The 15,486-nt window shown below is 38.2% G+C and overlaps 1 long non-coding RNA gene across 1 annotated transcript in view; it reads right to left on the bottom strand.

The window, feature by feature from the left end:
* Positions 1-15,146, bottom strand: part of LOC127845826 (uncharacterized) — a 100,605-nt gene extending 85,459 nt beyond the window's left edge. Inside the window, exons 1-2 of the long non-coding RNA XR_008033406.1 lie at positions 14,835-15,146; positions 13,301-14,612 (exon numbers count right to left, since the gene is read on the bottom strand). This is a non-coding gene — a long non-coding RNA (uncharacterized LOC127845826). The remainder of the gene's footprint in view (positions 1-13,300; positions 14,613-14,834) is intronic.
* Between the last annotated feature and the right edge of the window lie 340 nt (positions 15,147-15,486).

The raw sequence follows: 15,486 nt of genomic DNA, 5'->3' as shown, positions 1-15,486 counted from the left end.
GCGTGTTAAGCCACCTTACTGCGTCATTAATTATTGCTAGCTCGCAGGCAAATATGGAAAGTTCTTTTTTAAGTTTTAATCTGTTGTGGTGGATAATGACATTTTGAGGGTTGTATACTACGTACGCAGCGCCGGCTAATTTTAAATCCTCGTTTTTACTACCGTCTGTGAAAATCTGTGTATACCCGTCGTATGTATTATTTATGTAATTTAAGGCTATGGTTGCGCTATTGGAGTCGATTTCGGATTTTTTAATCAGTGTTGATAGATGAAAGTCGATGTCGGGTTTTACTATTTCACTAAGGCTGTAGTAGGTAGGTGGTTGGAGTTCAATTTCGTTAATTTTATAGTATAAATTAAGCGCTCGGACATTTTGCGCGTACGGGACTCCAATGCGACTTTTAGGTTTACGGTAGGCCGGGTCTTCGGTGACCTTTGAGTTGATCGGTAGGTTGTTTTCCATAGGATTAGTGCGCGCGTAGTACTTCATTTGATTTATTTGCCTTTGTTGGTCCAGGTCAAGCATTCCACACTCGAGATGGATAAGAACGGTGCTTGTGGTTTTGCGTGTGCCCGTGATTATTTTGAGTGCCGTGTTTTGGATGACTTGTAGTTTTTTGAGTAGTGTATCGCTGGTTGAGTTATATGCTATGCTTCCGTAATTAAAGGGGCCTTTTCACAGATTTTGGCATTTTTTAACTTATTCATTAAATGCTTTATATTGATAAATTTAAACATTGGATCGTAAAAGCTCCAGTAAAAAATCAAGAATAAAATTAAAAAAAGGAAAAGAACATTGCCCGGAGCAGGTTTCGAACCAGTGACCCCTGGAGTCCTGCCAGAGTCCTGAAGTAAAAACGCTTTAGCCTACTGAGCTATTCCGCCGAGTACACATACTTGACGTATTTTATACCATATATAAGCAATCTTCGTAGTTTCACAAAATTTAACGACAAAAACAGAACTCTCCAAATTATTCAATCGTTTCGCGTTGCAACGCTTTATAAATTTTAGGTTTTAAAATCGTCAAAAGATGCATATAATGGCTATATTAGACCATGGTAAATGTTCAGTATTACTGTTTCCTCACAAATATCATAACTAAAACGAAAATTTTCGAATCTGAAGCAACTTTTTTCAATTTTGTCAATTTACCAAAGCGTGAAAAGATCCCTTTAATCTTTGCCCAGATAGTGGCTTTGTAAATACTCATCAGTGCTTTCTTGTCTGTGCCCCAGTTATTTTTTGGATGCATTTGAGAAAATTAAGATCTTTCTGGCAGCGCACTGCTAATTTGAGGATGTGTTCTTCCCATGTTAGGTATTTATCAAATGTCATTCCTAGGAAAGTAATTTTGTCGAGGTACGGAAGCGGAGCGCCACATAGTGTTAATTGCGGAAGTTCTGTGATTTTTTTAGAGGTTGTTTTGGATGCGCGGTTAGAAAAAACAATTGCTTGAGTTTTAGAGGGATTAATTTGAAAGCCGTATGATGCACTCCAAGTTTCTATAGCAGTCAGGGCGTTTTGAATTTTATCAATTGCTAGTTTAGGCGACCATGAGGTAGTCCATATGGCACTGTCATCTACAAAGAGGGGAAGATCAATTAGGCCTGTTTTATTTTGTGCGTTATGTTTATGAATCGTGCGTTCTAGCGAATTCATTGTAACGGAAAATAATATGGGGGAGAGGACACTTCCCTGGGGGCAGCCGTTTGTTGTGTCGACCGTTTCGGAGGTCGCGTCATGTAGTCTTACTTTTATTTTCCGCGTTGTGAGGAAGGCTGCGAGCCATTTGAGCATGGTGCCCTCTATACCTAATGTATGTAACATATGGATCGCATGTTCATTCCATAATTTATCGAACGCGGCAGTGAGATCTAAGAAAACAGCTGCTACCGATTTGCCTAGATTTTGAGCTCTTCTGATGTCGGCTTCGAGGCGCACTATATGATCTTCGCACGAGTGGTGGGCTCTACACCCTGATTGATTTTTCGAAATTAGGTTGTGTTTTTCAAGATAAGCGCATAATCGAGGTTTAATCATTTTTTGCATTAGTTTTGTAAACGTTGATGTTAACGAGATCGGCCGGTATGAGGCTGGAGATTCTTTGGGTTTGTTAGGTTTGAGGATCGGTATAATTGTTGCCTCGTGCCATTCATCCGGGAGGGTGCCTTCGGCCCATGATTTATTGTATAAGGCAAGGAGCTCTTGTTTTGCAGAGAGAGGGAGTTGTTTCAGTATTTTGTAATGTATATTATCATCACCTGGCGCGCCGTTTTTACAAGTCAGTAAGGCTGTTTCTAGTTCGAATAACCTAAAAGGCGAATTGTATTTGTGAGTTTTGGTCTGTGTATGAGATTCGAGCCATTCTGGAAATTCGTTTTTAGTTTTAAGTTTTCGCGCTATGAAGGCTCGCGAGTAGCCTTCGTCACTGCTTACCGTTTGGTAGTGGCGTACTAAGGCCGTAGCTTTATCTGCGTTTGTTACAAGTATTTCATTATTGATGCGGAATATCGGAGTTATAGGAGGCGGTCTGCCTTGCATACGGTGTACTTGAGACCAAAGTTCTTTGCTAGTGGTTTTATACGAGAGATTGTCACAGAACTCGTTCCAGCTATCTAGTTTTGCTTGTTTAATTACTTGTTTTACCTTAGCGCGGGCTTCTTTAAGTTTTTCATATTTGGGGCCCGTTCTGATTCTGATGCATTTTTTCCTGCATTTTTCTCGGTATTTAATAGCGGTTTCACATTCCTCGTTCCACCAAGGTACTGAGCGTTTAATTTTTTTAGTTTTTTTGTTGACTATAGGAATAGAATTGTCTAGCGCTGTCGTGAGTTTATTTAGATAGGAATGGAAGTGAGTGTTAGAGTCAGTATTATCTTCGTTGGGCAGAAATTTGTTATTGCATTGAACTTTAAAGTTATTCCATTGATCAGGTGTAGCCTTATGGATTTTCCACTTATGTTGTATTGACGGAAGGGTGTGTTCAATTTTCAGTTTTAAATTCACCACGATAGGGAGATGGTCGCTACCAAATGAATTGTCGAGTACATTAAAGTCGCTTATCGCTTGTAATTTAGCTGATATAAGGGCGAGATCGATCGCGCTGTCGGAATGGCCGGCGCGGTCGGCCAGTCTCGTGACCTGCCCGTCGTTTAAGAAATTGAGGCTTGTGTTATTTAGTAATTTTAATAGATTTTCCGCATGATCATCACATCGCGGATCGCCCTCGGGGTTCCAGCAAGGGTGTTTGAGGTTAAAATCGCCAATGATAATATTGTTTTGTCTATGGTCTAGAGAGTGAAAAATTTTTGAGTAGTTTTTGAGAGTATTTTCTACAGTTTGAGCGTAGACACATTGGATACGAAAGGACAGGTTTTTATCGAGATAGAGTGTGATAGCACACGACTCAATCGGGCAATCCTGGTTAATCTTAATTTCAGTAAATGGGATTCCCAATTTTACATATATAGCTACCCCCGTGGCCGTTGCCTTTTTTCCTTCTATTGATCTCACGGGTTCTTGGTATCCTTTTAATTGAACTTGTTTATTTTTGCTTCTAAAGTTTGTTTCTTGGATGCATACAACATGTATCTCATTATTATTTACATAGTTTTGGAGCTCATACAATTTGTTATTGGTTTCATGACAGCCAACCCCTCGGGCGTTCCACGACATTACGGTTAGATTTGAAGTAATATTAGGTGATGTCGTAGCCATTGAGGGGCTTGTATTGGGAGATTGCACAAGCTTAAGTTATTCTATTAATTTAGACCGTACGCGTGACGGAAGTATATCGGGAACGGCGGCGCGAGCGCTTGCCTTTTGTGCTGGCTATGTCGCATGATGATAGGATTCGGGCGGTATCGGTTCAAATTAAGTTTTTTCCTAATATGCGAGAGCGTAACCTATTGCGTTGTTATAACCCGTAAACTTTCCTTTGTTTATCGACAGGCGCATCTATTAATAGCCTCATATCATGAATGCCAAAACAACCGGGAAAAAGAACCACGTGACCAAATAGGACGCAAAACGCAAATACCATGCGACTACGACTTTTATTATGTAAGAACGCTCCGCAAATCCTTTGAAGTCGGAGCCTTGTGATTGCTATTACGTAAATAATTGACCTCTAACTGAAGTAAGCAAAGGAAACGCAGCACCTAATTGACCAATTCCTTCTATGTGCGAAGGCAGATTGAATTTTACTAATGTATGGTTTGCCTATTATAACACACATTATAATGCGGTAAATATGCGACTAACAAGTAAAAAACACTATAATTAAACTTTTGTTTTGAATTAAGTTATTTAGAAAACATTATTCCAAACCTTATTTCAAAACAGCAAGACTACATTTTTTAGAGAATATTATTGTTATATTTAAATGGTTTTTTTTTACAATTTCAGCGATAATGAAACATTGTTGTATGTTGTCTATCGTATCCCAGTAATAATTGTTGAACTCGTGGTCAACGTATTATTAATTGAGACCTGTGAATATAAACAAGCTTAACCTTATACTACTGCGTTATTCTCACACGGACTCCCCTTTGTTTATCGCCAGCCTCAGATTTATGAATGAGCTGAGCGAAAATACTACGTCACGCACACGCAGCAGAAAGTGAACTATTTTAATCATTCATAAACAATCTCCTCCGCGACACGTACAATACGATCATTGTTTATTGATTCTTTTCTATAAAACACCGTTCGAAAATATTGAATGTAACACGATATTAATATAATGTTTCCATTTGTGAATACACATAATTGAAGAACTCAAACCTCTTGCATAAATTATACAACTCTTTCTTGCGCGGATACGCAACGGGTATTGGGTTAATCATACCTAGGCCGTATCGACCTGAATTTCACATTAAGCACTTTAGACGGGCGCTAAAGCGCCCATCTAAAAACCAAAAGAAGAATGGAAGTGAAATTTAAACATATGAGTCAACCGGCCACACGAGAAGTATCCGTATTTATAGGCGCGTTCTTCGAACAAACCTGTTTTAGTGGTTTGTCGGGCATTGCTATTTGATTCGATTATTAACAGTATCAATTATCATCGTGCTAATGCTTAAAGTGATATTATGGGCATTTTGCACTGTTGAATTGAGCTGAAAAGAATTAACAGGTCAAAATAGTTAGTTAAAATGTGGTTACTGATTAATTATCTGCAACTCACCTTGCTACCAGTTGTTTATAAAAATATATTTTATATTCGATATTCTTACGTGACCCACCCAGTCCTGTAAGCTGAAATGATCCGTAAAACAATTTCGTGTCTTTGTGTCGTATGAACAAATCTGCACTAAAACTAAATTTAGGTTCAACTCGTAAACGCATGATCAGTTGTCAAACGAAAGTACGGTTGATATTCAAATGCATTATTTTTCACTTTCTGGTATATTGTTTTAGTATGATGATGCTGCATTAATTAATATAAGTGTATATGAAGTAGAAACATCAAAAATAATCAACGGTTGCGATAGACACCTATAAACTGTTACATGCTCATAATATCACTTTAGTACATTAGGCAATATGGACGAATAATTATTGTTAAATTTATCAACAATAATATTTATCATTGTATTGTTGAAAACACATTAAGAATCTATTATTTACATACCATAATTATATTGCTGAATATCTTCATTTAACATATTTCTGGTCTAAAGAAAATTCCAGGTCACCTAGTTCACGGATAGCGTCTTTATTATATAACGATTATTTTACTGGCCGCCAACTCCGGTGATGACCTGTATATAAACTCTGAATGTCCGCGAATTGACCCGATATACCTCGCGGGTTGAAATGCAATGCTTTAAAGTGAGGCCTCGCTTCCATTGCTCTTTATACTTTTACATGTTAACATGTTGACAGGAATAAGGAAGTAAGTACTAAATATGAGAACATAGCCTTTTAAGTATAAACGCTCTTGCGCTGGTAATACTCTGAAAATAAAAGGTGTACGCACAAACTGTATTGATGTCGAGAATTGAGTGTAAAACTGTTCTATCTATTAAGCCTTTTCATTCGAGATAAAATTGTTTCATACGGTAAAACAGTGTTACAAAGACGCGGATATGTTTCCAATGTTCTGGTGGTATACTCAAATCAGCCAATGGAATAAATGAAGTGTATTCATTCGTACCTAGCCGCGGGAAATTTTATTGGAATTTTATTGGACACTTACAAAGGTCAGGCTAAGGTGAAAAGCTGGCTTATGCAGCTTACGCCGAAAAAAATGCGCTTTGTTAAACAAACCCAATAACCATTCTATATAATCACCGCAAAGATCTTCAATACGCGAAAAGAACTCAATAAAAATCGATACGAACCGATGTAAAAATAATATTCGTAACTTGATTTTGTAATTCTTAATGGTACGACAAGATTTTAAAATAAATACGTAACGGACTTGAAAATAATTCGTAATAACGAACATACGACCCTTATCTGGAGCTCTGGTAGTAGGATATACCCGGTACATAACTCGCTAGTATAGTACTGGCTTGATACGGCATTACTTATATACCAGCATGGGGTAGTAGGATATACCCGGTACATAACTCGCTAGTATAGTACTGGCTTGATACGGCATTACTTATATACCAGCATGGGGTAGTAGGATATACCCGCTATATTACTCGCTAGTATAGTACTGGCTTGATACGGCATTACTTATATACGAACATGGGGTAGTAGGGTATACCCGGTATATGACTCGCTAGTATAGTACTGGCTTGGTACGGCATTACTTATATATAAGCATGGGGTAGTAGTATATACCCGCTATGACTCGCTAGTATAGTACCGGCTTGATACGGCATTACTAATGTACGAGCATGGGGTAGTAGGATATATCCGGTATATGACTCGCTAGTATAGTACTGGCTTGATACGGCATTACTTATATACGAGCATGGGGTAGGAGGATATACCCGCTATATAACTCGCTAGTATAGTACTGGCTTGATACGGCATTACTTATATACGAGCATGGGTAGTAGGATATATCCGATACATGACTCGCTAGTATAGTACTGGCTTGATACGGCATTACTTATATACGAGCATGGGGTAGTAGTATATACAATGGCTGTTTGTAAAACATGCATGCCCCCCATATGGGCTGTCAGTTGTAGTGGCAGCCATTGTGTGAATACGTTTTTGTCACTGTGACCTTTGACCTAGTGACCTGAAAATCAATAGGGGTCATCTGCCAGTCATGATCAATGTTCCTATGAAGTTTCATGATCCTTAGTTTCATGATCCTATGCCTAAGCACTCTTGAGTTACCATCTTGAAACCATTTTATTATTTGGAATAACTGTGACCTTGACCTAGTAACCTGAAAATCAAGATGGGTCATCTGCCAGTCATGATCAATGTACCAATGAAGTTTCATGATCCTAGGCCTAAGCGTTCTCAAGTTATCATCCGGAAACCATCTGATGGACGGACTGACCGACCGACATGTGGAAAACAATATACCCCCTCTTCTTCGAAGGGGTGCATAATTAGAGAGCGGACACCATGCTCAAAGTTTAAAACGCACTAAGTGACCCCTTGGCCTAGATTTTGACCCGGCATTACCCATATTCGAACTTGACCTAGACATCATATAGATACAACATCTGACCAAGTTTGGTGAAGATCGGGTAAAAACAACTTGAATTAGAGAGCGGACACTTAATACGGACCGACAGACAAGACAGGCAGACGGACCGACAAACTTCGTTTGTGGGGGTATAAAAATGTATTAATAATGCTACTGGTATTTCATTTCTGCGTATTTTAGTCTTATATACAATATGTATAGTTTCCATTAAGTGCATAACTCGCTAGTATAGTACTGGCTTGAAACGGCATTACTTATATACGAGCATGGGGTAGTAGGATATACCCGGTATATAAATCGCTAGTATAGTACTGGCTTGATACGGCATTACGTATATACGAGCATGGGGTAGTAGGATATACCCGGTATATGACTCGTTAGTATAGTACCGGCTTGATACGGCATTACTTATATACCAGCATTGGGTAGTAGGATATATCCGGTATATAGCTTGCTAGTATAGTACCGGCTGGATACGGCATTACTTATATACGAGCATGGGGTAGTAGTATATACCCGCTATGACTCTCTAGTATAGTACCGGTTTGATACGGCATTACTTATATACGAGCATGGGGTAGTAGAATATACCCGCTATATAACTCGCTAATATAGTACTGGCTTGATACGGCATTACTTATATACGAGCATGGGGTAGTAGGATATACCCGCTATATAACTCGCTAGTATAGTACCGGCTTGATACGGCATTACTTATACGAGCATGGGGTAGTTGGATATACCCGGTATAAGACTCGTTTACCAGCATGGGGTAGTAGGATATACCCGGTACATAATTCGCTAGTATAGTACTGGCTTGATACGGCATTACTTATATACCAGCATGGGGTAGTATAATAAACCCGGTACATAACTCGCTAGTATAGTACTGGCTTGATACGGCATTACTTATATACCAGCATGGGGTAGTAGGATATACCCGCTATATTACTCGCTAGTATAGTACTGGCTTGATACGGCATTACTTATATACGAGCATGGTGTAGTAGGATATACCCGGTATATAACTCGCTAGTATAGTACTGGCTTGATACGGCATTACTTATACGAGCATGGGGTAGTTGGATATACCCGGTATAAGACTCGTTTACCAGCATGGGGTAGTAGGATATACCCGCTATATAACTCGCTAGTATAGTACTGGCTTGATACGGCATTACTAATATACGAGCATGGGGTAGTAGAATATATCCGGTATATGACTCGCTAGTATAGTACTGGCTTGATACGGCATTACTTATATACGAGCATAGGGTAGTAGGGTATACCCGGTATATGACTCGCTAGTATAGTACCGGCTTGATACGGCATTACTAATATACGAGCATGGGGTAGTAGGATATATCCGGTATATGACTCGCTAGTATAGTACTGGCTTGATACGGCATTACTTATATACGAGCATAGGGTAGTAGGGTATACCCGGTATATGAATCGCTATTATAGTACTGGCTTGATACGGCATTACTTATATACGACCATGGGGTAGTAGGATATACCCGGTATATTACTCGCTAATATAGTACTGGCTTGATACGGCATTACTTATATACGAGCATGGGGTGGTATGATATACCCGCTATATAACTCACTAGTATAGTACTGGCTTGAAACGGCATTACTTATATACGAGCATGGGGTAGTAGGATATACCCGCTATATAACTCGCTAGTATAGTACCGGCTTGATACGGCATTACTTATATACGAGCATGGTGTAGTAGGATATACCCGGTATATAACTCGCTAGTATAGTACTGGCTTGATACGGCATTACTTATACGAGCATGGGGTAGTTGGATATACCCGGTATAAGACTCGTTTACCAGCATGGGGTAGTAGGATATACCCGGTACATAACTCGCTAGTATAGTACTGGCTTGATACGGCATTACTTATATACCAGCATGGGGTAGTAGGATATACCCGGTACATAACTCGCTAGTATAGTACTGGCTTGATACGGCATTACTTATATACCAGCATGGGGTAGCAGGATATACCCGCTATATTACTCGCTAGTATAGTACTGGCTTGATACGGCATTACTTATATACGAGCATGGTGTAGTAGGATATACCCGGTATATAACTCGCTAGTATAGTACTGGCTTGATACGGCATTACTTATACGAGCATGGGGTAGTTGGATATACCCGGTATAAGACTCGTTTACCAGCATGGGGTAGTAGCAGAGCTCCAGATAAGGTTTGGTGAAATTCTTAAATTACTACCAGATTTTCAAAAAGAATTCTTAACTCTGAAATTTTATTCTTAACGTTACTACTAAGTTTTGGAAAATAATTCTTATTTTTTCTAAATGACCTAAAAATAAATAATAATGGTTATTTTCATGCAAAATAATAAAAATAAACATACTAGCAACTTTATTTATACGAGTCCAACAGTGTCTTTTCAGTATTATACAATTTTATTTTTCAAATACCTTCATATGCCCAAACTGTGCTTAGATTGCACGCCTTAGATGAATTTTTACATATTTCACAATTAAAACGGGTCTCCCCTTCAATCTTTTCAACGATTAGCCACGGGACTTGTCCCTTCCACTCGTTAAATGTTTTTGTGTGTGTTTAAGTTTGGACCCGTCGTGTCGCGTTTTTGTTTAGCTTTTCCGACTGTGTCGGCAACTGAACATACAACATCGTATAAGATCTTTTCTATAATTTCTTTCTAAACATTTAACTTCCGCTCACTTTCCGTACAATATGTTAAAAGCGTGTTTTTGGACGCTTTGCAGTTTTTTAGGACGCTATCTGGGCGCCGCCATTGTTTTTTGACAGATAGACTGTAAACGCCGCTTTTATTGGAAAAAAAATGCGCTTTGTTAAACAAACCCAATAACCATTCTATATAATCACCGCAAAGATCTTCAATACGCGAAAAGAACTCAATAAAAATCGATACGAACCGATGTAAAAATAATATTCGTAACTTGATTTTGTAATTCTTAATGGTACGACAAGATTTTAAAATAAATACGTAACGGACTTGAAAATAATTCGTAATAACGAAAATACGACCCTTATCTGGAGCTCTGGTAGTAGGATATACCCGGTACATAACTCGCTAGTATAGTACTGGCTTGATACTGCATTACTTATATACCAGCATGGGGTAGTAGGATATACCCGGTACATAACTCGCTAGTATAGTACTGGCTTGATACGGCATTACTTATATACCAGCATGGGGTAGTAGGATATACCCGCTATATTACTCGCTAGTATAGTACTGGCTTGATACGGCATTACTTATATACGAACATGGGGTAGTAGGGTATACCCGGTATATGACTCGCTAGTATAGTACTGGCTTGGTACGGCATTACTTATATATAAGCATGGGGTAGTAGTATATACCCGCTATGACTCGCTAGTATAGTACCGGCTTGATACGGCATTACTAATGTACGAGCATGGGGTAGTAGGATATATCCGGTATATGACTCGCTAGTATAGTACTGGCTTGATACGGCATTACTTATATACGAGCATGGGGTAGGAGGATATACCCACTATATAACTCGCTAGTATAGTACTGGCTTGATACGGCATTACTTATATACGAGCATGGGTAGTAGGATATATCCGATACATGACTCGCTAGTATAGTACTGGCTTGATACGGCATTACTTATATACGAGCATGGGGTAGTAGTATATACAATGGCTGTTTGTAAAACATGCATGCCCCCCATATGGGCTGTCAGTTGTAGTGGCAGCCATTGTGTGAATACGTTTTTGTCACTGTGACCTTTGACCTAGTGACCTGAAAATCAATAGGGGTCATCTGCCAGTCATGATCAATGTTCCTATGAAGTTTCATGATCCTTAGTTTCATGATCCTAGGCCTAAGCATTCTTGAGTTACCATCTTGAAACCATTTTATTATTTGGAATAACTGTGACCTTGACCTAGTAACCTGAAAATCAAGATGGGTCATCTGCCAGTCATGATCAATGTACCAATGAAGTTTCATGATCCTAGGCCTAAGCGTTCTCAAGTTATCATCCGGAAACCATCTGATGGACGGACTGACCGACCGACATGTGGAAAACAATATACCCCCTCTTCTTCGAAGGGGTGCATAATTAGAGAGCGGACACCATGCTCAAAGTTTAAAACGCACTAAGTGACCCCTTGGCCTAGATTTTGACCCGGCATTACCCATATTCGAACTTGACCTAGACATCATATAGATACAACATCTGACCAAGTTTGGTGAAGATCGGGTAAAAACAACTTGAATTAGAGAGCGGACACTTAATACGGACCGACAGACAAGACAGGCAGACGGACCGACAAACTTCGTTTGTGGGGGTATAAAAATGTATTAATAATGCTACTGGTATTTCATTTCTGCGTATTTTAGTCTTATATACAATATGTATAGTTTCTATTAAGGGCATTATTCCAATTTACTATTCATGACACTAACTTCTACGTTATAAACAAATACTTTCAGATCATTTGCTGTTATTTGTAACTGAACGAGCAAAGAAAAAAATCTTACGTTTTGAAGAACTAATAAATCCTTCCAACAATAAGCATTTTTCCTTGTGACTTGACTTTCACTGGGAATCAAACGCAGATTTCCGACGTACTTAGTAAGTCGGCATGTTTTCTTTACACCATGAAAGCGATAAGTTGAAGGAAAAAGCTAATCATTATGTACACAAAATATATTTAACGGATAAAAATTTTAGAAGTCTTTTTCCTACAAGTCTGTATTAACCATTTGACCCCCATGTTATGGCCAGTTTTATGCTAACACAATTGTGTTTAGTTTTACTACATTTACACGATGCTTTGCTGAATACCAAATATCTATGCAGTCAGATTCATAGATAATTTTCCACTTTATACATATAAGGAAAACAAGATACTACAAAGCAGGGTTAATTAAATTTGGACTTGCTCACATTTTGGCAAAATGACAATTTTCCAAAACAATCAAATTATAGAACAAGAGCCCTAAGGTGCTCAATTGTGACCAGAAGTAACTAAACTATTCTGAGAGGGTGTAGTTTAGAATAATAAATGAACTTGATGAAAAATATGTAATTTGTAGGCAAATAATCATTTATAAACTTGACTTTGCTTATTATTACAGCAAATGTTTTGACAAACTTTAAACAAGATGTGTTTGTGAAACACAATGTCCCTCTATATGACGTTTGACCTTGTAGGATGACCTTGACCCTTCACCACTCAAAATGTGCAGCTCCATGAGATACACATGCATTTCAAAATAAAATTGCTAGCTTCAATATTGCAGAAGTGACATTACATGATCAATTTTGACCCATATATTTGACCTTGAAGGATGACCTTGACCTTTCACCACTAAAAATGTGCAGCTCCATGAGATACACATGCATGCCAAATATCAAGTTGCTATCTTCAATATAGAAAAAGTATTCATAAAATTAGCGATTTGGGCCACATATATTTGACCTCTGACCTTGAAGGATGACCTTGACCTTTCACCACTCAAAATGTGCAGATCCATGAGATACACATGCATGCCAAATATCAAGTTGCTATCTTCAATATTGCAAAAGTATAATAAAATGAGCGATTTTGGACACATATATTTGACATCTGACCTTGAAGGATGAACTTAACCTTTCACCACTCAAATTGTGCAGCTCCATGAGATACACATGCATGCCAAATATCAAGTTGCTATCTTGAATATTGAAATACTGTAAAAGTGTACATTAAATGAGCGATTTTGACCCATATATTTGACCTTTGACCTTGAAGGATGACCTTGACCTTTCACCACTCAAAATGTGCAGCTCCATGAGATACATATGCATGCAAAATATCAAGTTCCTATCTTCAATATTGCAAAAGTTATTGCAAATGTTAAAGTTGGCGCAAACCAACCAACAGACCAACAGACCAACCAACAGACAGGGCAAAAACAATATGTCCGCCACTACTATAGTGGGGGATATAAAAAAGGAACACAATTTTAAATGCAACTTCCAGTGTTTACAAGCTTTTTTTAATTTGACATTTTAACCCACTTTTTGACGTTATGTGATCCAGTTTCAAAGTCAGCTGAGATTACATTGGGCCAAATGCTCTGATCATCTTTCATGAAAAATGCACATAAAAAGGGCCAATTGTGTGTTAACAAGGTTCTACTCTAGCACTTTAAGAAAAACTGTCATGTCCACTGGCAGCCATGTTAGTCTACAAACCGGAACCAGTTACAAACTCGACAACTGAGCTATCATTAGAATAAATATTCTGACCAAAATTTATGGAGATATGGCTAAAAATGTCACTTCTAGAGAATTTACAAGGTTTCATTATAGCCATATAAAGACAATTGCCTCGTGCTCTAGTGGATATGTTTTTTGAATAGACATAAAAATTTCGAAACTGGACTGAGCCATCATTTGAACAAATATTCGACCAAAATGCATGAAGATTGGAAAAAAAACAGTGACTTCACTAGTGTTCAAAAGGTTTCACTATAGCTATATAAGGAAAATTGCCCAGCCCTGTTACATACGGTCATTTATGAAGTTCCACAACTGTTGTCGTACGTTAAACAGTTTTCTAGATAGTAATTTCCCACTATTTTTTCCATCAGTGCAGCTTATGATCAACAGTTAACTAGTCACTTCCACTTTAAACCTGTCCACTGTAAACACAAGGTTTACTGTTTTGACCTTTTTATACTTTTTATTTCTTATTGCTTTTGAAATATCATCTTATATATAATGTTATAATGTTCGCATGTATCTCCAATTATATTCTACAACACCGGTTCAATACATTGAGCTGTACACTATAAATGTAGGGACTAAAATATGATGATAACATTTCTCATCTCTTCTTCTTCTTGTCAATCACTCAAATGGAAACACTGGCCCCTGTGGTACACATTCTTTTTGATCAGCATGTTTTGTCTGCCAAACTGAAAAAAATAATAATCACAAATAAACATTTTAAAGAGAAGTGTAATGCCCCAACACTAATCTTTAGTTTCAAAACAATTGTAATGTCCAAACAAAATTAAACTAAAATACCAAAGTGTGCAAATTCAAATGCTTTTTACTTTGAGCTAATAGAGAGAGTTATACAGACAACAAGACATTTGGACATGGTGAATACTTGTGTTATTTGGATAAGGCATTACCATGATATAGTCTGAGCAGTAGTAGGACGCAATGCATGCCTCTCCAACCGCTCAACTATTGTGACTGCTAGATGATGATTTCAGCTGAGGAGCTAAACAAAAATGAGCAAGGGCCATAGTTCTGCAAAATTTGGGCTCATACATAATTTATTCCTTTAAGATGCCAATGTTTCCAATGTTGACTAGAAATGGAGCGGCAGAGACCGACGCATATCCCCACGCCGCATGTTTGACCCAGGGGCGCCCCAGGGCTGGTAATGGGGCCATGCATAGTTGACCGTATTGTCATAAGAGAAGTTCAGTATCAATTAGAAGTGAATCGGTGTAGAAATGAAGAAATTATAGTAAAAGGCAATTTTGGGTTGGCGTGGCCTATGTGGGAGGGGCACCCCAGGGTTGGTAATGGGGCCATACATAGTTGAGATTGACCGTATTGTCATAAGAGAGGTTCAGTATTAATTTGAAGTAAATGGGTGAAGAACTTTTAAAGTTATCGAAGGATCCAGAAAAGTGTCAGACTGACAGACACAGAGCGCAAACCGTAAGTCCCTCTCCTTTTTCAAGGGTAGGAAACTAACAAGTTTTGATTATAATGTAAAAATAATGGTCAAAACAAGAAACTGATTGAAATACAAAGTTAGGTCGCCCAAAG

This window comes from Dreissena polymorpha, chromosome 9 (assembly GCF_020536995.1).
Source record: "Dreissena polymorpha isolate Duluth1 chromosome 9, UMN_Dpol_1.0, whole genome shotgun sequence".
Taxonomy (NCBI): domain Eukaryota; kingdom Metazoa; phylum Mollusca; class Bivalvia; order Myida; family Dreissenidae; genus Dreissena; species Dreissena polymorpha.
The sequence above is the reverse complement of the archived record's forward strand: the minus strand, read 5'-3'. Positions and strand labels throughout refer to the sequence as shown.